The sequence below is a fragment of the Hemitrygon akajei genome, chromosome 8, assembly GCF_048418815.1.
Source record: "Hemitrygon akajei chromosome 8, sHemAka1.3, whole genome shotgun sequence".
NCBI lineage: Eukaryota > Metazoa > Chordata > Chondrichthyes > Myliobatiformes > Dasyatidae > Hemitrygon > Hemitrygon akajei.
This window is the reverse complement of record NC_133131.1, coordinates 114,476,842-114,503,576: the sequence shown is the minus strand read 5'-3', so window position 1 is coordinate 114,503,576 and position 26,735 is coordinate 114,476,842. Positions and strand designations below refer to the sequence as shown.

The 26,735-nt window shown below is 40.2% G+C and overlaps 2 long non-coding RNA genes across 4 annotated transcripts in view; one reads left to right on the top strand and one right to left on the bottom strand.

The window, feature by feature from the left end:
• LOC140732173 (uncharacterized) overlaps positions 1-26,735 on the top strand; it is a 67,114-nt gene that overhangs the window by 27,291 nt on the left and 13,088 nt on the right. For all 3 annotated transcript variants that reach the window (XR_012100011.1, XR_012100010.1, XR_012100012.1), the window contains exon 2: positions 26,339-26,480. This is a non-coding gene — a long non-coding RNA (uncharacterized lncRNA). The remainder of the gene's footprint in view (positions 1-26,338; positions 26,481-26,735) is intronic.
• LOC140732174 (uncharacterized) lies at positions 24,492-26,175 on the bottom strand. Its single transcript, XR_012100013.1, has 3 exons — positions 25,941-26,175; positions 25,118-25,194; positions 24,492-25,009 (listed from the first exon to the last, which is right to left on the bottom strand). It is a non-coding gene; the product is annotated as an uncharacterized lncRNA (long non-coding RNA).

Below are 26,735 nucleotides of genomic sequence, written 5' to 3'. Positions count from 1 at the left end.
TTAATGCTTTTTGAGATAGTGATTTAGATGCATATCATATTTTTTACTGAGTTAAGTATTGTATGTAATTAGTTTTGCTACAACAAGTGTATGGGACATTGGAAAAAAAAAAGTTGAATTTCCCCATGGGGATGAATAAAGTATCTATCTATCTATCTATCTATCTATCTATCTACCAGGGCTTCATCGGCACATTGACGACAAGATTACTCTGTGATATGGCTATGACTGGAGTGGGGCTTGGGGGGGGGGGGGGGGGTGGCACCAGAGAGCTGGCTGAAGAGGCAAAAAAAAGGGCAGCTTTTTGCTGTGGCTGAGGAGGAAGGACAGAAATTGGGGAACTGACTAACCCCACTGAAAGTTGCAGGGGGTGGCACTGAGACATCCCTGTCACTGTTGCCCCACCAGGAGATGTACCAGGGCTAAGGGAGCAAAACATCAATGACTGGTGTCCCTGTCTGATGACCCTTCAGCTGACCTAAGGGCACTGTTGGAGGGGCACCAGATCGCAATGCCAAGCAGGAAACGTCCTCCTGTAAATCTCATTCAAACCATCATCAGCAGAGAAGCAATGCCACTTGGCACAGCCCTTATTGAAAGTTCCCCACAAATATCTAACAATCTCTGTGGTGAAGATTTTTCCCTTTCCAATATCTGTTTCTCACTGCTGCTTTTGTTTTTGGTTTTTCACTTATTTTTGATGTATTTTTAAACTGCAAATTTTGAAGAGTTACTGCGTTTGGTTGTGCTAACTTGCTTAAGCAGATTTCATCATATGAATAATTTACTGCACTATCAGAAATAAAGCCTTGTGTCTAAACAGTATTGTGTCATTCAACATATTAATTCTTTTCCCATATGTGAAGGATTAAAAGCAATCATGAGGATAAACATGTCCCATTTTAATTTGTTACAGTTGTTATGGAATATTTGCCTTCCAATACACTTCTGTGACTTTCAGTTCCTACAATGTTCTTGAAAAATATCACCAAGGCTGTTTTCACAAAATCTTCCAAATCCACTGGGAAGATGAGCAAACTAATGTCAGCTGCCTCTCAAGGCCAACATATCCAAACTAATCTCAGTGATGAATGGTATCCTGCAAGCTGATGTCATTCTCCTGACACTTCTTCCAGTCTTTCTTGTTTCAATGCGACACCTCACCTCCCACAAGCTTCCTGCAGTGGACAGAAGAGATTGAAGCTTCACCAAACTGCAAAGGTGGAAACTGCAGCATGAAGAGGGATCAGTTTGCTTAAATTTGTATTCATTAAAGTTCAGAAGACTGAGAAGCTGATGAAACTCTGGCAGGACCATACAAACTGGTTGCAAGGAAATTGGTCTCAATACAGGAGCGAGATGAGGAGAGATGTCTTCACTCAAAATTATCATCCGCAGCTTGGACAGGAGAAATCACTAAAGATTTAAGAAGGAAATAGATACATGTTTTGATGGAAAATTCATCAAGAGGTGTGGGAAGAAAATTGGAATATGGTACTGAGACAGTAAACAGCCATGTCTGCATTGACTGGTAGAGCATCTTTAAAAGTCTATTCATAGAGCCATAGAGTTATCCAGCACAGGAACAAGCTCTTCAGCCCAATTTGCTCATGTTGACCAAGGTGTCCATCTAATCTAGTCCCACTTGCCCATGTTTGGCCCATATGCCTCTAAACATTTCTCTTCCATGTCCCTGTCCAAATGTCTTTTAAATGTTGTAATTATTCCTGTCTGCACTACTTCCTTTGGCAGCTCATTCCACATATCTACTTTCTCTGTGTGAAAAACATGTCCCTTTAAAACTTCTCTCACTTTAAACCTATGCCCTTTTGGGGAAAAATCTGACCACCTGCAGTTTCTATGCCCTTCATTGCTTTATGACCCCATCCGATCCACTCTCTTCTTTTACCTCAAGCCATCTAGTCCAGGCAATATTCTTCTGAATGAAAGAGAAGATTGGTATCTTGTGTTGGTTGCTAGTTTGTAGGGTTGTTCACTGAAGTGACATACACAGTGTGCAAATGAATCTTTTCTGCTCCTTTTTCAGCATAATCACATAATTCCTTATCGTTGCATGAATGAAGTCAGTGGAGAAAAGTACCGGTAGTTATGAAGCTGCTTCCTTATTTGACAAAACAAGATCCATCAGGCATCATATTGAGGCCTCATCAAAGGACAATTCCAAATTTACAATGCATCCACAGTACTTTCCTTGAAAGTACACACAAATTTCGCACCTCCCGATTTGCATTAGCTGCCGTTCAAACTGCCTCCAACCATATCATGATAGGCCAGAGAAGCAGCATATCAACTCCTTTACCATCCCATGTCTATTCCAGCAGTTCCTTGCTAGGTGCACCAGCTGTCGACACACAAAGCAACCCCTCTGTGATATCACAGCAGCTGCATCCACGATAGCCACTTGCACCTTCTTTGGTCTGTCTCACTATTGCAGAATAGGTCAACCCCAACGTTATCCCTAAATCTAAACCTTCCTGGTGGGCTGGGCTCAGGCCTTCTTTCATCATTTTCGTGAAGACTGGTTCATCCCTCCCTGGATTATCCAACTCTGAATAATCCTCATATGCTTGACATTTACATTCTGAATAAACCATGGCGGTCTCATCAGCTCTTTGAATCACTGCCATTATCATTACCTAGTTACTCTCACCTCCCCCAGTCGCTGCCTCACTTCCCCTTTAAAAGAACGATATCTCTCTTCATTGCTGGCATTCCTGATAGTTGCCCATGTACCTCCTGCACCACCAGGGCCATACTGTCCTGTATCTACCTTGGGCACTTTGCTTTTATGAGCACGTGTATATCTTTAGAGTGCGTCTGGTGAATTTCAACCATTTCCTCGAGCTTGCACCAGAATTCCAAATTCCCACATGAGGGCAACTCTGATAAAATGCTTGTTTTTTCGTTCTTCATCAAGCTTTTTATTGATTTGAAAAGAGCATTTATACAAGCAAGAAGAGAACTATCTCAAATATATATCTCAATAACAATAAATACAGAAGGTGAAATAAACATTATCAAAATCATACATAGTATTAATCTGATATAGAATGTATAATAAGGAAAAAGATAATTAATTCTCTTCTTATCAATTCATAAAAAGAAGGTCAGTCACCAGTAGAGTGCCTCAGGGATCTGTTCTGGAACCCTTTACCCTTTGTGATTTTTATAAATGACCTGGATGACGAAGTGGAGGGATGGGTTAGTAAGTTTGCTGATGACACAAATGTTGGAGGTGTTGTGAATAGTGTGAAAGGCTGTCAGAGGTTACAGCAGGACACTGATAGGATGCAAAACTGGGCTGAGAAGTGGCAGATAGAGTTCAACCCAGATAAGTGTGAAGTGGTTCATTTTGGTAGGTCAAATATGATGGCAGAATATAGTATTAATGGTAAGATTCTTGGCAGTGTGGAGGATCAGAGAGATGTTTGGGTCCAATCAGGATGCTCAAATCAGCTGTGCAGGTTGACTGTGGTTAAGAAGGCGTACGGTGTATTGGCCTTTATCGATTGTGGAATTGAATTTAGGAGCTGAGAGGTAATGTCACAGCTATATAGGACCCTGGTCAGACCCCACTTGGAGTACTGTGCTCAGTTCTGGTCGCCTCACTACAGGAAGGATGTGGAAGCCATAGAAAGGGTGCAGAGGAGATTTATAAGGATGTTGCCTGGATTGGGGAGCATGCCTTATAAGGATAGGTTGAGTGAACTCGGCCTTTTCCCCTTGGAGCGAAGGAGGATGAGAGGTGGCCTGATAGAGGTGTATAAGATGATGAGAAGCATTGATCGTGTGGATAGTCAGAGGCTTTTTCCCAGGGCTGAAATGGTTGCCACACGAGGACACAGGTTTAAGGTGCTGGGGAGTAGGTACAGAGGAGATGTCAGGGGTAAGTCTTTTTACTCAGAGAGTGGTGGGTGCGTGGAATGGGCTGCCAGCAACAGTGGTGGAGGTGGATACAATAGGGTCTTTTAAGAGGCTTTTAAAAAAGTACATGGAGCTTAGTAAAATAGAGGGCTATAGGTAAGCCTAGTAATTTCTAAGGTACAACATGATAGGCACAACTTTGTGGGCCGAAGGGCCTGTATTGTGCTGTAGGTTTTCTGTGTTTCTATGTTCTCTGTTTCTAAAAAAGACTTTTTGAAATGTTTATATGAAAATCCCCCACTATTCTCTACAAACAAAAAACAAAATGGGAAAAAAAGGACTGGGCAGTCCATCCTGAGAGTAAAACCAAGAAAGACTTTCTGATCAAATCCAAAATGTTCGGTTTTTGACCAGAGGTGAGAGTCTTATGAATAGTCACAATCAGAGTCAAGGGCTGAATCAAATCATCAGGGTTTGTGGCCTGCCATTGTCTGATCTTGACAGGTGCCATCCTGACAGATATATCTGGGTGAAACCTCTCCCTGAAATCTCTCCACAACGATTCCCACACTATGCAAAACATAAATGACAGCCACGAGTTAAAATCACAGAGTATGAACTCCGCAGTCTGCCACTTTTGAGTGCCAAAACTCATGATGCCTGCTGTATACCCTCGCATCTAACTGTTATACCAGGGTGCACACACACACACCCGCAGAGTGCATATGCTAAAATACAGCCCCAGGAACAGTATACTTGCCCCACTGGTGTCCTGAACTTACAATAACCACTATTCACAACCGGTGGCTCCACCTCACCAAAATAACACACAAAGTTTCTTCTCTTACACACTTCTTTTATATCGACCAGTTCAGCTCTCCGTGTTCGTGATACGTCGTATACCCATGTACCACCAACCCGAACGGGTCCAAGTATGAGTGTCAATTTTAAAAATACTCACCCACTTAGACTGCTGAGTTCACTAGCCAAGCGATGGGATGCGCAGAAGTATCCCACTTCTGACACCAAATGTTGATGTGTGAATGAAGTGACTGGAGAAAAATACTGTTAGATATAAAGCAGCTTCTTTATTCGACAAAACCAGATACAGAAGGCATCATACTGAGGCCCTTTTGGTCGAAACGTCTGTTTGGTCCATGCTCCTTGATATTTTATGTGCTAAACGTCAAAGGACAATTTCATATTTACAATGCATCCGCAGTTCTTTCCCTGAAACTACACACAAACTTCACACCTCCCGATTCGCACCCACACCACAGACACCTAAATAAATTTTGATCAGCATTCCCTAGTCTGCGATTCAAGGCTTTTAGGAACCTGTCGTTCAGAGCTGCAGTTTAAACTAAATCTGCAATGCATATTTGAATCTGAAGGTCAATGACTGAAGTTATCTGCTAAATGTGCTAAATCCAAAAATTGCTCCAATATTCCGATACTGTATTCCTGTTCCTAATGTCTCTGTCTTAATGGAGTAGATTTAATCTAAAGTACCAATGGGAAACTCTTTATCCCATGAACCAAGGTCTCCTACCAAGCTACTGTCTCGTACTGCCCTCCAACAATAAAGGTTTATGGTAAGAGCCTGAGAATGGACCACTTCCCATATCCCAGGAACATCTTTCAGTGGAGGCAGACATTGATAGTGAAATTCACCAGCACCTTCAAAATGCCTGTAAAGCCTTTAGATAGTTGAAGAAAAGAATGTTTGAGGATAAAGACCTCCAGCCTGACATCCAACTTGAGGTCTACTGGGCACCATTGAATCCTGTTCTCCAAATGTTTCTGTGACCTAAACTGCCTACAGCAGGCATCGTAACATACTTGAATGTTACCACTAAAACTGTTACTACAGCAGGCATCCTCCCATTCCACATGAAGGATAGGGAAACCATTATCGGCTTTCTCTCGAAAGCTGCAGAACCAGTGGTGGAAGTAAGGGTCCTCAGTCTCAAGAACAGTAAAGAAGATGAATGTGTGTAAACTGTCAGTGAAAATTATCAGTTGTTACTTGCAGTAATTTTTAAAATACAGTGAATTTACTCTGTTGTTATGATGGCATTGTTTCTAATTGGTGAGTTTATTTAATTCTGGAACATGTGATGGTTTGATGGGGAGAGCAGAGAAGTTTAAAACAATTCACTGATTTACCAACAATTCACCAAATGTATGTGCAGCCTCTGTCCATGTATGCACTGTGAGTGACAGAATCTGTGCAAGCATGCTTCTTCTATGTCCTATCAGTAATTCTAACACTTCAATACACAGATTGCTGTTACAAGCAAATCTGGCTCCATAATTTTAAAATTAAAACTATTTTTCTCTAAAATCTACAGTTCTTAATGATAAATCCTAATGGACCCACATCTCCACTAACTTTTCTGATTTTAATGAGCTGATCCTGTCATCAGAACAGCTCAAGCCAACATTATGCATCCTCCCATCCTGACTTGCAGGATGATGAGGTACTTTTAAAATCCAAAGATGATGAAAGCACTGTAATTTTCCCTCTGCAGAACCCCCAGATTTAAGAAATAGTTTGTCTTTTGTGCTGTTTTAACATTCTTTTTGTTTTTATATTCACTCAAGGGACATAAGCTTGGCAGGCTAAGATGCTCTTTCCTAGTTGTTCTTGAGAAGGTGATGGTGAGTTACCTTCTAGAACTGCTGCAGTTCTTGATGAATGGGCATGCCCTCATTACTTTTAGAAAGAGAATTTTGGGACTTTGACCCAGTGATGGTGAAGGAATGGCAATATAGTTCAAAAGGACAGATTTTGCTGCTGTTGTTTTTGGTGCCCAGATTGATTCTGGGTGACTTTTCTGGTTTTGTTTCTTCAGGGCTTTCTAGCAGTTTATTACCTTGCTGGGCCACTTCTCTAAGAGTCAACCACATTGCTGTGGATCTGGAGTTATGTACAGGCCAGGCCAGGTAAAATGGCAGATTTTTCTGTCCTGTTAGGTACTGTCTTTCATTGATCTTATTGTGTTTCTTGGATTTAGTTTGATTGCCTGCAAAAGAAAGAATCTCAGAGTTCGAAATGGTGACATATACAGGGCCTTGAAAAAGTATTCAGCCCCTAATCCTTTGTTCACACAAATAGTATAACAACCAGGGATTTTGATTAACTGAAACTTTTTATCAGTGAATCACAGTAGAGCCCCCAAAACAGAGAAAATTGTAAAGCATGGAAAACTAAAAATTCAAAAACTGAAATGTCAAAAGTATTGATCACTCTTTGCTCTCAGTACTTAGTTGAACCACTTATCATAGCTGTTACAGCCAGTATTTTTGGATAAGTCTCTATTAGCTTTGTTCAATGTGATGGAACAAGATTTGCCCATTTCTCCTTGCAAAGTTGTTCAAGCTGTGCCGAGTTAGTTGGGGAGTAGCAGTGGACAGCAATCTTGAGATCTTGCCAGAGATATTCCATTGGGCTAAGGTCAGGACTCTGACTGGGCCACTCAGGGACATCAATTTTCTTTGAAGCCACTCCATGGTTGCTCTGACAGTGTGCTTTGAGTTGTTGCCCTACTGAAAGATAAACTTCCATCCCCAGTTTAAGATTTCTAGCAGAAGCTAGCAGGGTTTTATCCAGGATAAAAGATGTTTCAAATATAGGCAGATGGGATGATTCAATGGAGGTTCATGGCTAGCACAGAGAAGACCACCAACATGTTTCACACTCTGCTTTAATTGGTGCAGAGTAATAGAGCTGAGCATGGGTTCATTGTCTGATTTCAGGCCTTGACACAGAATCCACCCCCAATGATGGCTGCCCTGGTAATTGCCATAACTGAATTCTCAGGGGTCAGGTTCACTGTATCCTTCATAAAATTAGAGTAATGGAGTGGAGCATGGGTAGTTTTCCAATCTTGGGCCTTGACACTTGAAGGCTGCCTATATCAACCATATTTAAAATAATCATATTACAGATATCTAATGGGTGAAGTTAGTCCTGTTTGCTTGCTAGGCAATGCATAGGGGAAGAATTTAAAATATCCTGTGGAAAGAACCACTGAAGTCCTTCTGTTTTCCTGTAATTTCCAACTGAAAGAGACCAGGTGGTTGCCTTTTGATGGAAGTAGTTTCCTATCTTTAATTTGCAGATTGGGCTTTGATAATGTCATCAGGACTTGAATGCTGTTTTTAATTGGGGACTGATTTAAAGAAACACTGTACCTTCCTAGCCAGGTTATTCTGTCAGAAGAGAGCTAAGTCAGGAGAAATGCAAAAGTACACCTTTTTAAAAGTCTATATTTTGGCCTTTTTTTTGAGTTTGAGAGGAACACCCTGCTTCTGTGACTCCAAGAGGGAATTTTTATGTCACCCAGACATCCTCACCCCATTCCCCCCACCCCCGCCGCAACCTGTAAAGTCCCTAGGGGTGGCCTCTGGTTGCTGATGGCTAACCATCTGTCTCAGCCCAGCTGCACGACTGTTGTCCCAAGTTGAAATTAGGACTTTAAAATAAAAGATGTGTTTTTCTCGCTTTCAAGGAAGCTCAAAAATAGTAATTGGGGAACAGCTGCCTTGTGTGTAGCTGCTGTCATCACCTGTTGGTTCCTGATCAGCAAGCATCTGTTTTCCATTCCAATGCACAAAACACTAATTTCTCTCTGTTTTCACCCACAGGAAGCTATTTATATCATACTCAATCTACATAAGTATGGATTCCATATAAATTCCCCAAATGCTAACACTGTTAGAAATCACAGTGATAAATTCCTTAAGTGGTAATTGGCTGCTGATGTGGAAGAAACGACTAATAGTTCCCACAGGAACCAGAGGAGTAAAAGCTTATTAGGGGAAACACCATTTCAGTCTTCACCAGACTTTTCTTCATTTTTTTCCATTTAACCACTCAGTAGAAAGCCTTCACTTATTTTTGTTCAAGTGGTGGCACAGTGATCATGTCATGGTGCTAATAATTCCAGGATGTTTACTTACATCCCATTATGGCAGCAAGGGAACCTAAAGTAATCTGCAGTTTCTTTATAAAGTTGCATTGGATTGTGTTACAAACCTTGCTGCTTCATTGGTGCTCTTCAAGTAAGGATATCCTACTAACCTTAACTGCTTACATGTGTCTTCAGACCCAATGCAATTTGGTGACTTTTAACTGCTGTCTGAAATGGCTAAAAGCTATTCAAATCTTCTATATTAAAATATAATTAGAATAAATCTAGTTATCGCTCCTGGCATTGTTCAAAGCCCTGGATATGTACGAAGTCAAACTCTGTCATAGCCCTGTTGATCTTGAAGAAACTGCATCTAAATTAGAAAAACAGCTCCAAAGACTAGACGAGTAAAAGCCTGGGATAGTAGATTCCCAAAATCATTCTTACAAATAACATCAAGATTCAAGACTGTTTAATGTTATTTTCAGTACACAAGTGTAAAGGAGAACAAAATAATTGTAACTCCAGATCCAATGCAGCACAAGAAAACACAGTAAGATAAAGAACACAATAATAAAAAACACAATAAATATAAATACAAAAGCTTGTTTATATACATAGTTTGATTGTATGTCCATAAAGTGGTGCTAGACAGAAGATTGTCTGGCAGAGCAGACTTGTTGGATGAAATAGCCTAATTTTGCTCCTGTGTCTTCTGGCCTAATAAGGTGATTGACAGGTCATGATAAAGTATGGTGGTGGGGAATGTGGAGAGGTGGGTTAATGGGCAGAGGTGTTGATCAGCCTTACTGCTTGGGGAAAATAACTGTTTTTGAGTCTGGTGGTCCTGGCATGGATGCTACGTAGCCTTCTCCATTACGGGAGTGGGACAAGCAGTCCACGAGTAGGGTGGGTGTGATCCTTCAGGTGTTACTAGCCCTTTTCTGACATCTTGATCTCTGTCCTTGATGGCAGGTAGGTTGACGCTGGTGGTGCGTTGGGTAGTTTTGACGACTCATTGTTGAGCCTTCCTGTCTGCTGCAGTGCAGTTTTTGTACCAGGCAGTCATGCAGCATTTTTGGATGCTCTCTACTGCACATCAGTAGAATCTGTAGTATCAAAGATGCCTCTATCACAGTCTTTAGCTCTGTTCCACCGCACGGAGAGGCTAGCCCAGCATAGTTGCTCAGAACTTTCATCTATTAATTGGTTGTTGGCTCACTTATCTCTGTCTAATTCATGTGGCTTTTACTGCTCAGCACACACAAGTCCTGTGTTGCAGCTTTAAAAGGATTACCCTGAGAATTATCATCACTGACACCAGATTCCATGAGGCATCGTGACATCAAGCCAAACAAGGGAAGGAAATCTGCTGATCACTATTTACTGAACCATTCTTCTCAGTTGATAATTGCATGCAGAACAACAAATGAAGGGGCTCAAAAATTAGCAGTGGGAGAAGATGTACTCTGGACGTCAGTTTATCTGAAGTAGCTTTGTGTGAGGCACCACTGGGGAGTCCTCATTATATAAATAGGCATCAGTTAGGTGGTGAGGACCATATGTATTGGGAACCAAGTGAGGGAGGGAAGCTTTTGTAGGCCTATTGTTTCTGCCGGATCTTGCCTCTCTTCTCCCCCCACCCTCCATTTTTTTTCTCTTAAATCCCTTCCTTGTTACCCAACCCCATCTACTAATCACCCCGCTCACTTAGATCTACATGCTGCAGGAAGTTGTAAACGCGACCAACTCCATCACAGCTACCAACCACACCACTATTGAGAACATCTTCAAAAGGCGATGCCTCAGAAAGGCAGCAACCATCTTTAATGATGCCCACCATCCAGGACATGTTCTTTTCCCATTACTACCATCAGAGAGGAGATACAAGAGCCTGAAGATAGAAACTCAAAACTTTAAGAACAGTTTCTTTCCCTCAACCATCAGATTTCTAAATAGACATTGAAGCTCAGAACTCCACCTGACTATTTTCGCCCAGATTCTACAGCTGCTGGAAATCCAGAGCAACACACACAGAATGCTGGAGAAACTCAGCTTGCCAGGCAGCATCTGTGAAAATTAATAAACAGTTGAGGTTTTGGGCCTTTTTTCTTTCTCACATTCCTTCCACTCTTTCACACCATTCTCTTTCTTGTTCATATTCTTTCTCTCCATCTCATCCCTTCTTTTTCTTCTTCAGGTTTGTGCACCTTGGTGCATTTAATTCACTGAAGTATTCTCCTATTAATCCTTTCTCAGATATGTCGCCTACAAACACTGTTGGAGTCAGACCATTGCTTTCATCACTTTCACACTTCCTTTGAGCAGCATGGTCCTTCCTTGATCCAATATGCTTTCCAACCAGAGACACAGTGGTTGACACCAGCACCTGTTCGTTAGTCAATAGTTCATGGTGTTCAGCATTATCCAGCAGTGTTCTTCTTAATTCACTTTCAGTTGACTTTATTGTAGGGGATGTGACATTCAAATAGTGGAATGGATCTCAAATCAAGTTGTAGTTGTCTCAATCATTCATGTCCCCATAATACTGGCCCTTCTGTTTTTAACACATACAAACTCAATGTGGCTTGTTAATTGTTGTATTTCACAACTACGGATGTCATTCCTACATGAGTTATCTATTCTCCAGTATAAATTCTTAAATGGATGTCTGCAGGTTTCAGTTTGGTATCTTTGAAATGTCTCTCAAACTCATTTTGTGGAATGGCTGAAACAGCTGAACCAGTGTCTAACTCCAGTTTAAGATGGCGCAGCTGAAGATGTGTGACAGCAACTATAACCACAGACAAAGAGGAGGCAGGTGGAGGCGAGACTAGTTTGGGGGATGAGTTGTGCTGGGGCATTGTGAAACACAATGTGCTCGAGCTACCGGCTTTGCAGACAGGGTTTGTATCGCTGCCAGAAATGGAGTGAGTGATTTGGAATGGAGTCGATGTGCAAGAGTTCCGATGCCTGTCCAGCTAGCCCAGGTGTGAGGTTGAATTGCTCTAAGTGCCAAGCCAATTTGGTGAGATTGAAAACAGTTTGGGCTGGGTGGCCCTAGCATGTCAGGGTGACTGGATTTATATCCTAGAATGTGGCACTACTCAATGCTTGGACAATTCAAACGCCGGTCCAGATAGACCGGAAGCCCAAGTGTCATATATGGAGGCATGGGTCGGGCTGATTTTGGTCAGTCTCCTGTGAATATTTATTCCTTCGCTGTGGCATTGAGGCTGTAACTGATCTGGCTGCTGTGCATTTCTGTCCTGCTGGTGTGATGAACTGGGGACCAAGGCTTTGGGCCTACTCTGGATGCTCCGGGAGTGGATCTGAACTCAGTCTGGCTTGGGATGCTGTTGGCTTGCTTTTATTGTTTGTATGTTGCATGTTTTTTTTTTCTCTCTCTCTTTCTCTGCACATTGATTTTTGGTCTTTTTTTATTGGGTTATTCAGGTCTCTTGTGGCTAGCTGTAAGCAGACAAATTTCAAAGTGTATAATTTATACATTCTTAGAAAGTAAATGTGCTTTGAATCTTTGAATTCCATTTTAATTAATTTGCCGTTCACTTCTGACGTAAGCCGTTTTCCTTGTCTATTGTTAATTTTCACATTGTAAATTTCAAAGCCACCCAGTCATCTGTCACTCTCACCATTATCAGATTTTTCATTAGCAGCATGCAGCTTAATGCTCTCTTTGAATCTGCAACTTGATATTTTATTATTTTCTCTTCTCTGTGCAGTCTATCTCCTTTTGTCTGCCGAACATGCTTCTTGCATATGACCTACTTTGGTGCATTTTCTGCCAGTTTCACCTTTAAACCTGCATTGGTCTGGTGTATGTGAGCCCCTGCCACAATGGTAACACAACTTGTTCAGCCAGGTTGATTTCTGATTAGACACTGCAATTTCGTTCATGCTCACTTTCATTCCTGACTGCAACTCAGTTGCATCTCTGCCTGCAGTTTCCATTGAAACAGCAATTTCAATTGTTTTTTGAATTAAGGTCTGCTTCAGTTAGGTGCTGTTTTTGAATGTTTTCTTTTAAGATTCCACAAACTAAACAATCTCTTAGTGTATCATTAAGCTCATTACCAAACTGACAATGCTCAGACAGTCTCTTTAATTCAGCCACATATGATAAAATGGACTCCCCTTCTTTTTGATTCTGTTTATGAAACCTGAAGCATTCTGTAATCAACAATGGCTTCAGGTTTTATGTGTTCATGCATCACTTTTACAATATCAGCAAATCTCATTTCAGCTGGTATGGTTGGAACAGTCAAACTTCAAAGCAAACTGTATGCTTTTAACCTCAAAACACTTAGCAAAATTGGCACTCGCTTCTCGTTGGTTATTTAATTTGCTTCAAAATACTCATTAGCTCAGTATACATGAGCCAGTTACCCATTGTGTAATCAAACTCGTCAGTCTTTCTGATGTAGCCAGCCATTTCTGATTTTTTAATTATTATTATCACCCAGTACTCAGTCATTGTGAACCCTGAGCTCTTCCATTTATGACCTTTTCTTTTAAACTCAATTGTGTCTTCCCTTCTAAAGAACACATGCTGCTCTCGCTGTGTTTGATTTTATTTCAAACGTCTTTAACAGGTTGGTAGCCGTGTCGGGTTATTTTAAAATTACCTTGTTGCCAATGTTATGTTTTGTAACTTCAAAGCATGATACAAATTAAAAGCTAAACATGGAAGTCCAGGAGACCAGGAATGTGAGTATGGCTTTGTCTTTACTTTAAGCGAGGCACGTGCGTATCACATGGTAGCATGATGATGTATGCAATTAACATGCTTTTACATATAACCTGTAAATAATTATTTAAACAAACAAAAAATTATAGTAGTGCATATTTCATGTTGTGCATTGTACTGCCTCTGCAAACCAACTAATTTCACGACGTATGGTAGTGAGAAATAACCTGATTCTGATTCTGCTTGCCAGCTCTTGCTACACGCCTCCCACTTACCTCTTCATAGTGGCTATTTCTCCTCTTTCATTCCAAATAAAGAATCTCACCCAAAAAGTCAAATATGCATTTCAGTCTTCTGATGCTGCTCAGTCCATTGAGTTCCTTTAGTCATTTGGCTTCTGCATGTGCTTCAGATATCCAGGTAACTGTGCCTCTACATAAACTGTTCCAGTCCAATAACGATACTGGTATTTGTTTGGTGATGTGGAAGTTTGTCCAGATCAATTGGATAAATTCATTCCTGCTCATTATCATCCAATCAGTAAAAAAAGATACGTGAAACCATGACAGGGGTAGATCATTCAGCACTTCATCCAATCTCCCTGTTCAATAATTTGATAAATATGCTCTGGGTATGGTGATAACACTATATTTAATTGTTCTTGAGTAGGTGTTGTGACTTTCCCTTTTGAACCATTTCTTTAGGCAAATGCATACCAGCAGTGTCTGCAGGAGGAAGTTCCAGGATTTAGATGACAGAGTAATGCTATACGTCCAAGTCAAATACACAGTGGCGATGAATCTGCAAGTGTTGTTTCCATTCTTGGAGGTAAAGATTGCTGGTTTGTGTGGTGCTGTTTCAGAGGCCCATGTGAGTAACGAGTTGCATTTGTTGATGGTATCTGGTTCAACTGGAATAGTGGTGGAGGCAATTAAATTTTACGACATAGAGGGGACTAACCAGGTAGGCTGTTTGTTCTCTACGGCTTTGAACTTCTCGAGTGTGGTTGGAAGGCAAGTGGAGAATGCTCCACCATAATCTTTTTCTGTGCTTTAAAGGTGGTGGGATGAGCTGCATTATTGTAGAGTTCCCGGCCTCTGACCTACTCACGTAACTAACACAGTTGAGTTGCTCTCCCAGACAATGATTATGTCTTTAAATATTAAGGGTAAGTGGTTTAATTCTGTTTTGTAAGAAGTTATGATTGCCTTGTGCTTTTGGAGCACCAATTTTACTTGCTGTTTAGCCATTACCTGAATGACATTAGGGTGTTGGAGCAAGCAGGCAGAGCCTTCTTCATCTGGTGAGGAGTTGACTGTTCTCATAATTGGAGAGAAACCAAGTGCATTGCTAGAAGGGGAGGGGGCTTATTTCTACCCTGAACTAGACTGAATACATTAGTTTACAGTGTATATGTTTTCTCTCTATGATATAAAGGATTCTTCTACTTTTTATCCATTCTAACAGGCATGGTCTTAATCTAGATTTTGATATCAGTTTAATTATTTTTTAGGGATAATGCACATAAGCATTTCTTTCTCTCCATATGCTGTCAAAGTCCTGCTTAGAAGTTGAATATATATTGTAACACTAGGCATTATATTCTATAAAATTCTCTGAAATCAGTATTATCATAAATATTATTTTGTTTTGTTTTTGTCTGAGACCAATTTATTCTTCATGTGATATCATTGCTTTGTATTTTCTCATTCTCCTGTGAAACTAATAAATGCTCACTCACAAAGACAAATCCATTATCATTACTGCATCTGATCTTATTTCTTAAAAGTGATTCTCCTTCGTCTTTATGGAGTGAGCATCAAGACTAAGCCCAATGTTTCAGAACAATTCACAAAGAGGAGCTTAACCAAAGCCTCTCTGGGGAGATGGAGGGATTGCAGAATGTCCCTGGAAAGTTCAGCAAGTTCCAGGTTTTGATGAAAATTGTTGATTTAAAATACTAACCTTGTTCTTCACTTCCCTGATGCTGTCTATCACACCTATTCCTGTAGGAGCAACATTTGCAGATAGACAGATACACTGTGGATAGATTGGGAGAGTGGAGTGGAGAGGTTTCAGTGTGGGGCAAACATGATTCAATGTCAATCTTCACTCTTCTACATTACATGACCAAACAATTATTGGATAAACAGCCATGTAATGCAAAAACAGGATTTGCAAACATGAGAAAGCCTGCAGATGCTGGAAATCCAAAGCAACACACATAGAATGGCGGAGGAACTCAGCAGGTCAGACAGCATCTAAGGAAACTAGTAAACAGTCAACGTTTTGGGCTGAGACCCTTTACCAGGTGTCCTGAAGAAGGGTCATGGCCCGAAACGTCGACTATTTACGATTTTCCATAAATGCTGTCTGATCTGCGGAATTCTTCCAGCACTCTGAAAGAATATTCAGTTTGAGTAGGCTGTGGATGTGGGATGGGGGGTGGGGCTGGGGTGGAAATACCATTTGCCTGATATCACCTGTGAGTGGTGCAATCAATTTGGTAATTGTGTCTCATTAGAACAAAATACATTTATAGAAGTTCTCTATGTACAACTCACCATGCTCACATCACAGTCATGCTTATAACTTTTGAATTTCATTGCTCAGGATACAATTATTTGGTGCGTGTTAATTTTAATGGTTTACAGAATATTTCATATTTTCCTAAATTCCACGATGTTAACCAATGTATACATTATGTTGCTCCCTGCAGTGACAATCAAGATACTGAGCACATATGGTCTTTATAAAGTTGCCAAGAAATTCCAGAAACTGTTTCAAATTTTCTTGCGGCCTTTCCTGACAATTATTGTGGTCAAGAAACAAAAAGCAGCTGAGTGCAGACAGACACCTTGTTCTCTGATCTGTAACCAAAAACAGGGCTTTTGTGCGACTTGTTCAGAATAATAGTTACAGTGCATCACTTTACCCCACTGATAACAGTCTGGGAAACAGCCTTAGGGAGAAAAGGCTAGCTGTAAGGAAGGGAGATGAAAGATGATGGTATAGTGAGATATCCCTTCATTGAAATTAAGATCGTACTCAGCTGAAGCTGATTATAACTTGTTAGCCAGCTGCACCTGGCATATTTATGTCCTGTTTAATAGAGAAATGTCCGTGTTTAAATGTGCAACATTTATTCCTTCATTGTAGTGTTTGGCATTAATAAACAAGCATATGCTTGTGACACACCAGTACTACAGATATGGAGGGACAAAATAACTTCTGTGCCATTTTAGCAAATGTTTGTAGTTAGATAACAACACAGTAATAGTTCATTACCTGGAAGACCCGTGCATCAGGAAGATATATTAATCAGCTATAACATAATTAAAAGTTTTCTTTGAATTGAAACAATAACATTGGCCAAATGCTAAAACTTAATTAGCATTAGGAAGTGTGAATAGAAGCAAAGCTTTGGTTCTGAGGAAGATTTTGGCAAAGTGATGGGGAGTTGTGTATTCAAAAGGGGTAAGGCTAGAGTGGTTCAAGGTTCTGGAGGAGTGGTCATCTTTCTCTCTGAGTCCTAATGCAGAATTTTGACCTGAAATATAAAACTATTTCTTTGCCTCCATAGATGCCTTTTGACCTATCAAGTTCTTAAAATCGTAAAACCAGAAAACATAGGAACAGAATTAGGCCATTCAGCCCATCAAGTCTGATCTGCCATTCCATCATCACTGGTTTATTGTCTCTCTCTCTTGCCTTCTCCCCATAAACTTTGACACCCTTGTTAATCAAGAATCTATGAGCCTGCTTTAAATATACACATGCATTGGCCTCCACAGCTTATCTGTGGCAATGAATTCTACAAATCCAATTCCTCCTCATCTCTGTTCTAAATGGAGGTCACTCTATCCTGAGGCTACACCCTCTGGTACTGGACTCCCCACTATAGGAAAAATCCTCTTCGCATTCATTCTATCTAGGCCTTTCAAAACTCAATAGGCTTCAAAGAGATCTGCCCTTCATTCTTCTAAACTCCTGTGAGTACAGGACCAGAGCCATCAAATGCTCCTCGTACATTAACCCTTTCAATCCCAGAATCATTTTCATGAACCTCCTTTGGACCTTCTCCAATGCCAACAGATCTATGCTTAGATAAGAGGCACTAAACTGCTTGTAACACTCCAAGTGCTTTATAAAGCCTCAGCATCACATCCTTGCTCTTACAGTATATTCTATTTGTCTCAGAATGAATGCTAAAATTGCACTTGCCTTCCTTACCACCAACTCAACTTGCAAGTGAACCTTTAGGAGATACTTGAACTTCCAAGACCCTTTGCACCTTTGATTTCTGAATTTTCTCCTTGTTTAGAAACTAGTTTACATCTTTATTCCTTCTACTAAAGTACATGTCCATACATTTCCCTACACTATATTCCATCCTGCCAGTTTCTTGCCCATTCTCTCAATCTGTCTCAGTCTTTCTGGCTGACTTCCTGCTTCCTCAACTTTACTTGCCCCTCCACCTACCTTCATATCATCTGCAAACTATGCCACAAAGACATGAAACTCATCCATCATTCAAATCACTGACATAGTGTGAAAAGAAGCGGTCCCAACACGAACCCTTGCGGAACACCCCTAGTCACCGGCTGACAACTAGCGAAGGCCCCCTTTATTCCCAATCTTTGCCTCTTGCCAGTCAGCCAATTCTCTATCTATGCTGCTATCTTTTTGTAATATCATAGGCTCTTACCTTGACTAGCATTCTCATGTAAGACACCTTGTCAAAGGCTTTTTGAAATTTCAAGTGAACAACATCCACTGATGTTACCATTATCTTAGCTGTGAAACCTTACAGTGTGTTACTCATGAATTATCATTGCAAAGGTTTCTCATCAAACTGATTTCCCACAAGGTGTGTTAGAATTGAATACCTATCTATAAGGTAAATTTAGCAGAATACTGTGGATCTTATAGGTTGATCTTTTAGCTGAATGGGGAGAGCTACATATACCATTTACATATATATATATATATATATATATATATATATACATATACATACACATACATATAAAGTCCATTTACATATCAGAGCAGTAAGCAAGAGTATAATTTATTTTGCAGGAGATAACACAGCAGGATGGAGGAGGGGTGGTGTGCTTATGGACTGTGCTCTTGACTTATTCACAACCAAATCACTCAATCTTAGCAATCAGCCTGAGAACTTAATGCTCGTCTGCAATGTCACTTCAGCTCCAAATCACATCACATGAAAGTGATTTAAAAAAAAGATTTAATATAATCTCTCAAAAGCATCAGGAAAAGCAAAAAAAAGCAACACATTTTACGTTACAGGGGATATGGGAAGGGTGTGGAGAGAAAAAATGTGAAGGTCTATGAGAGGCCAGGAGATTCAGCAGTGGTGATGGTGTTGACTAAAGAGGCTGTTAAAGGTGTGTCTGGAGGAGGTAACATCTGAAGATGAAAGAGGGAGAAAACACAACTTCTGGAAATTTAGGACTGGAATGGCAGATTATCAGAGCATAAGACAAGACAAAGGAGCAGAAGTCAGCCATTCGGCCCATTGAGTCTGCTCCACCATTTTATCATGAGCTGATCCATTCTCCCATTTAGTCCCATTCCCCTGCCTTCTCACCATAACCTTTGATGCCCTGGCTACTCAGATACCTATCAATCTCTGCCTTAAATACACCCAATGACTTGGCCTCCGCTGCTGCCCGTGGCAACAAATTCCACAGATTCACCACCCTCTGGCTAAAAAAATTTCTTCGCATCTCTGTTCTGAATGGGCGCCTTGCAATCCTCAAGTCATGTCCTCTCGTACTAGACTCCCCCACCATGGGAAACAACTTTGACACATCCACTCTGTCCATGCCTTTTAACATTCAAAATGTTTCTATGAGGTCCCCCCTCGTTCTTCTAAACTCCAAGGAGTACAGTCCAAGAGCGTTCAAACGTTCCTCATATGTTAATCCTCTCATTCCTGGAATCATTCTAGTTAATCTTCTCTGAACCCTCTCCAACGTCAGCACATCCTTTCTTAAATAAGGAGCCCAAAACTGCACACAGTATTTCAAGTGAGGTCTTACCAGTGCCTTATAGAGTCTCAACATCACATCCCTGCTCCTATACTCTATTCCTCTAGAAATGAATGCCAACATTGCATCCGCCTTCTTCATCACCGACTCAACCTGGAGGTTAACCTTAAGGGTATCCTGCACAAGGACTCCCCCAAGTCCCGTTGCATCTCAGAACTTTGAAGTCTCTCCCCATTTAAATAATAGTCTGCCCATTTATTTCTTCTACCAAAGTGCATGACCATACACTTTCCAACATTGTATTTCATTTGCCACTTCTTTGCCCATTCTCCCAATCTATCCAAGTCTCCCTGCAGACTCTCTGTTTCCTCAGCACTACCGGCCCCTCCACCTATCTTTGTATCATCAGCAAACTTAGCCACAAAGCCATCTGTTCCATAATCTAAATCGTTGATATACAACGTAAAAAGAAGCGGCCACAACACGGACCCCTGTGGAACACCACTGGTAACTGACAGCCAACCAGAATGGGATCCTTTATTCCCACTCTCTGTTTCCTGCCAATCAGCCAATGCTCTATGTAACTTTCCCATAATTCCATGGGCTCTTACCCTATTTAGCAGCCTCATGTGCGGCATCTGTGATTGTTAAACTCAGTAATGAATTCTCAAGATTGTAATGTGGCAGTCTCTCAATGTTTGGTCTCCAATGAAGCTCAACATAAACCCAAGGAACACCATCTGCTCTTCTAGATATAACTTTACCTGGACTTTCCTGCTAGCACCAGCACTTGTATCATTCACCCTCTTTCAGCTTCTGTCATTTGCAAGCCTTCTCTCAGGTTCTCTCAACCCATTCTTCCCTCTCACCACTACTTAAAACTTGCTTCATTTTTCATGTTTCTGATGAAAGGTCATCACCCTGAAACGTTGAGTCCGTTTCCCTCTTCACAGATGTTGTCTGACCCAAATTTTATGTTTTTATTTCAGATTCCCAGTCTTAGCAGTATTTTTGCTTTAGGGAGATGCCAGCTCTGTTACAGCCAGCTGAATCTAAACCAGGAACCCCAGGGTGTCAGCTGGAACAGGGTGAGCTTCTGTGCAGAGCATTACTTGAAGAGCAAAGAGCCAAGCAACACAAATGGGTAGAAACATTTGTAACTACATTTTCTAACTCAGATCTAATTTGTTTTATTTTGTTCATATTATCCCACACACTCACTCTGTCAAGTATCATTTCTGTCAGCGGTTTTAGTGCGGTTGAGCCCATATAACCAGCTACATTCTGGTCTGGTTTTCTGTAGGAGTTACTGTTACCCTTGAAAGAAAAAGAAGTGGAGTACTTAAAGTCAATAAGTTCCATCCTTACTGAATTAAGTGAATGGAAATGAGGCTGGTGAATGAATTAAGATGTCATGTATGTGCCAGCTGGCAGGAGGCACTGAGGGAAATAATAGCTTTTCCTTTTCCTTGTATGAATTTATGCTGGTTATAAAATAACACTCATTTGACTACATAAAATAGGGCAGAAATTTGGCTAAACACATTCGGTTCCACCATGTGCTCCATAAATCAATATGTTTGAATGATCAGCCATAGGAGTATGAGAATCTAGGCTCTTTGCCCCTTATAAGATTCTATACCTTTCAACGAGACTGCAGCTCGATTATCTTCAGATATACGGTACCTTTAATCCATATTCTCTGATGGTCTTAGTTCACAGCAATCTATCTATTATTTTTACAGTTAAGCTCACTGCTGAATCTAGATTCCTTACTCACTGGAGAATGTTTCCTTCTTAACCCTATCAGGATCTTATTAAATAGTCAGTCTTAATTAAATCTTAGTCATTTAAACTTAAGACCTAACAATTGAAGTTTATAAATATTACCTTAGCATCCTGGTGTCATTGTGTGCAATCCACACTCAATTCTTCTAAAGTTAACATATCCTTCTTAGGATGTGATCCCACGATTGCTGAGCTTGCTCTGACAAGGATCTGTTGTTGATAGCTGCAACATAGAGTTGCAGTGTGATGGGAACCACTGTGCCAGGCAGATAGTGGAGAGGTTGTGGAGACAGATATTGTTAAGACCTCAGACAAAGTCAGGAATCAAAAGGTTGAGTATGGTACAACTAATGCCCTGAGCTGAGTATATTTCAATCTAAGCAGTACTTGTAGAAAAGGCAGATGAGCTTAGGGCATGGATCAACACATGGAATTATGATATTGTGGCCAGTAGTGAAGTGAGACTTGGTTGCTTGAGGGGTAGGAGTGGCAGCTCAATATTCTGTGGTTCCATCATTTTAGACATGATATAGTGGGAGGGATTAAAGGAGGAGGGGTGGCATTACTAGTCAGGGAAAATGTCATGGCAGTGCTCCATCAGGACAGACTGGAGAACTTGACTAGCGAGGTGTTATGGGTGGAACTGAGGAATAGGAAATACATAACTGCATTAATGGGACTACAGTACATTACAGACTATCCAACAGTCTGTGGGATTTAGAGGAACACACTTGCAGAGAGATCGCAGACTGCTGCAAGAAACATAAGATTGTTACAGTAGGTGATTTTAACTTCCCACATATTTACTGGGACTCCCATAGTGTAGAAGGACAAAATGGCATAGTTTGTCAAATGTGATCGGGGAAGTATCCTTAATCAATACATTGAAGTCCTGATGAGAGAGTTTGTGATACCTGAGTTGTAAGGAAAAATTAAATAGGTCAAGGTTATTCCTTGGAATGTAGAAGGTTGAGGGGAGATTTGACTGAGGTATACAAAATTTTGAGGGGTATAGATAGGTTAAATGCAAGCAGGCTATTTCCACTGAGATTGGGTGGGACTACAACTAGAGGTCCTGGTTTAAGGGTGAAAAGTTTAAAGGAAACGTGAGGGGAAACTTCTTCACTCAAGAGGGATGTGAGAGTGTGGAATGAGCTGCTAGTGGAAGTGGTGCATGTGAGCTTGATTTCAACATTTAAGAGAAGTTTAGATAGGTACATGGATGGGAGGGGTATGGAAGGCTGTGTTCCAGGTGCAGGTTGACGGGACTAGGCAGTTTAAATGGTTCAGCACGGACTAGATGGGCCAACAGGCCTGTTTCTGGACTGTACTCTTCTATGGCTCCATTGACATCCCATTAAGATTATTGATTAGTTTCTATACTTATACATTATAATTTAACAATCTGTGAAAATAGATCTCTTTTAATAATGTGTTCATGGATCCTTTTCTTTGAATTTTTACATTCTCATCACTAATTTCTCTTTGTGCATCCATCAACTTTGCTTGCAATTCCACCTATCTTTGTAAAGGAAATTTCTGAAGTGTATTGCCATGCAGAGCCACATATATTTTATGCATAGTTTCATTACCTTGGGACAGCTTTTCTCCCTACTGAGTTGACCTTTCATCCTTGTAGCATTATTTGAATAACCAGAATGGTTTATCACTGGCCAAACTAACATAATTCATTCAACCACTATGGACTTCCCTATGGACTCACTTTCAAAGACTCTTTATCTCATGTTCTCAATATTTATTGCTTATTTATTTGTTATTATTATCTTGTTTGTTTTTTCTCTTTTTTATTTGCAGTTTGTTGTCTTTTGCTAATTGGTTGTTTGTCCGTCTTGTGTGCAGTTTTTAATTAATTCTCTTGTGTTTCTTTGAATTTACTGAGAATGCCCACAAGGAAATGAATCTCAGGGTAGTATATGGTGACATATATGTACGTTGATAATATATTTACTTTGAGCTTTGATCTTTGAGCCAATGTCATTAGAAAGACGTCATTAGAACTTGAGTTATTACTCAAGTTATTGGAACGCTGTGGAATCTTCTTATGAAGAAATTATTTATACATAACAACACATCATTGCATTTTGTTGAATGAGAGAAGCCTGGCAGATTTACATTGCTTGTCACATCTTGGTGTTTTGACAATTTTCCACAGAACTTAGAAATAAAGTTAGTTCCAATGTGGAATTTCTAAAAATATTTTTGCCAAGATTAAAAAAGTGGTTCTGACACCACATCAGTCAGCACTCACTCACTTCAAATGACTCTTGCTTCCTCATAAGACTGATAAACTGAAGGAAATTAGTATTTGTTAAAAAAAAGTAAGAGTAGAGAAGTCGTAAACTAGAAAGTTAATGAATTCCAAGGGCCTGATGATCTACATTCCAAAGTTTTGAAAGAGATATCTCTTGCATTAATCACTGAGTTCAAAATTCCATAGATTTTGAAATAGTGCCTATTGATTGAAGGTACCAGATGAGATTTCAGTCATAAAGTCACAGTGTTAAACAGCACAGAATCAGGTTTACTAGCCTGACGCATGCATGCCAGCTTATCATATTTATCTGTATTAGATCCACAGCCTTCTATGCCTTGGCAATTCAAATGCTTGTCTTTGTATTTCCTCACCGTTGTGAGAGTATCTGTCTCCCCCAGCACCTCAGGCAGTCCTTTCTCCATGGAAATAAATTCTCTTTCAGATACCCTCTGAACCTTTTTGCTTTCACTTTGAACCTGAGCTGTTTTAGACACCACTCCCATAATACTTAAAAAAGGGAGGAAAGAGAAAACTGCGCACTATAGGCCTATAGATTAACATCAGATGAATGAAAGGTGCTGCAATCTGTAACAAAGTATGCATTCATAGAATAGCTAGGAAAGAAAAATGGAATTGAGCACAGAGGCATGGATTTATGAAAGGGAAATTATGTTTGATTAATCAATTTGAGCTTCTATTTGTATGTTACACTGAGTTAAGTGACTCTAATGCTGTTTGTTTTGTAACAAATTTAAATTATTTATGTTTTCATAAAGTAAATATAAAATTGTATGAGCCAAGTTCAATATAAATTATTAACTTTTAACTGTTTACTGAAGCAGCTGATATCGCTGAACCCAGAAAGTCATTAATGCCTTGAAAATGGATCTCACCTCTATTTGGGCACATAAAAAATGCACTAATAGGAGTTGAATAATCACCTTTACAGTCAAATTCACCCTGTCCAGACTCTGACTGACAAGCTGTCACAGTTTAGATGAGGACTCCTAGGTGCTCCTCAGAAGCTACATCAAATTGTAGGTCTTCAGCATTTTGCTCTGCAAATTCTCTTCTGTGCTTTCCTTCAACAGTGCATACTTGTGTCCTCCCAGCTGAGTTCAGCCCGATCACAGAGCATGTTCTTTTCCCATTTCACCTGACTGCAGGCCACGATTCCCAGGTGCTCATCCCATGAAAAGCAAGACACTACTCTGCACTCTTGCTGCTCTTCCGTTGCAATACTTGTATCTGAGCTGTGTGGAGTTACAGGCAGTGATGCTCTCTTTATGGCTGCGCAGTCACTTCAGCATCAGCTGTCTCCAGTGAAGCTCCAACTGTATCCCTGCAACCTCTTCCTCTTTGGCTTGCTCTTGTGATGGAGATGGTTCTCTCTTGTGCACTCCCACATTTGACTTTACTGCAGATAATGAAAGGGAGAGAAAAACACAATAGTGAGTGTGAAGGTTTTTGGGTAAAATCAGGGAGAAAACACATGAAGGACAGAAATGGCTATTTGCGACCCTACCTGCAAAATGAGTGCGTGCAGTGTACCCAGGGGGTCGGCCTTCATATGGTCAGGGTTTGATTCCTAGTGACTTTAGACTGCAAAAAGATCAACGTGTTAGTGTGGGCTTGTTCTGATTGGTTGTGTTAAGTAAGGCTAATCTAAGGCTATGTGGTTATAACAAATCGATTGAATGTTTAGATCTTTATATATCCATACAATGCTATAGAATGGCTATTAAGTTTGTGGAAGATGAATGTAGAAAGAAGTTACTGTTTTTTTAGAGATAGAGTTGTTGAGCATGAACTCAAGAGATGATATTTCTTCTGGTGCTGATCCTTAGTCCCAACAATTCAGCATGATAACACTGTGCTCTAGTGCTACTGGACAAGGTTTTGGCAAGCATACTAATTATTTCCTATTTTGTTCACCACTTGATCTTCCATCTTTTCTTCTTATGTTGGACGGTCACTTGTTGCAATGTGTTCTCTAATGCCTGGAGTAGCCACCTTAAACATTACAATCCATGGTATTGGGCTGTGAGGCAAATAGCCAGCTCACATTAAATGCTACAGTCGTGGCACTATTTCATTGTGCAATTTGTTTCACAAATCTTTGCTGCCATTTCATTCACACTAAAGTGGTTGAGTACCTCAACGCAAAAAGTCCCCATAATTGACTCATGCAAAATATACTTTGATTCTTCATCTATTTTTTTCACCTATATCTCATTCCCAGGCCATAGAATTTTTCAGTGCTTCAGAAAGAAGCAGAACTCTGCCATGGATTGTCCCAAGCATGGCTATGAAAGGAGGAGTGTTGGTTATGGGACTGGTAAACTCACCCTGTAAAAACACAGAGCTACAGAAACACTAACAGTAGCTCCAAAGACCTCATCCCCGGAAGAATCTTCACCTCGAAGACCTATGAAGTCATGCGGTGAAAACGGAAGCCACAGGGCCAATCAGCTTTCAGCCTCAACTCTGGCAAGTTGCTGTCAGCGGTAGGGGTGATGAGTTTAAGAGGAAGAATAAAAAGAAGCAGGGAAAATAAATAGTTTTCTGGTCAGCAATTTTGGAATATCGATGCTTATTTTAAGATGATTGCTCTCTATGATATTTTTCAGATATTGTACCTCTGGAGTTATGAAAGTAAAGCTATGAATGGATGGAAACTATGTGGCATATTTTTCAAATTAACGATAAGTGATAATGAGATGTAAAAATATCTATGTTTTTACAGTTCATCCAGATTAAGATGAAAGTGCTACAGAGACCACACGTGGTATTCATTTTGTGTTGAGCGTTCTTTCAGATTTACTCATATTTTGTGGTCTGGATGTTCCAGAATGATCTTAAATATAAATCTTTACAGTTATATCAAGGTAAGTTTCATCAACCTACTTGTTACTAAAAACTATATATGTGAGCAAAAAGTAAAGTTAGAAAGCAAAATTGTGTATGAAAATGTTTTTTTAAAAATGCATTTACTTAATTTTGATAATAACAAAAAAAAAAGACTGGAGGGTTTATGTTTTCCAACAGATATCTGAGATCAGTACTTACACAGAGTTGAATAGTAGTCAGAATCAAGCAAGGGAAACACAATGAAGTGATTTATCCACATCAGTTTGGCCCAG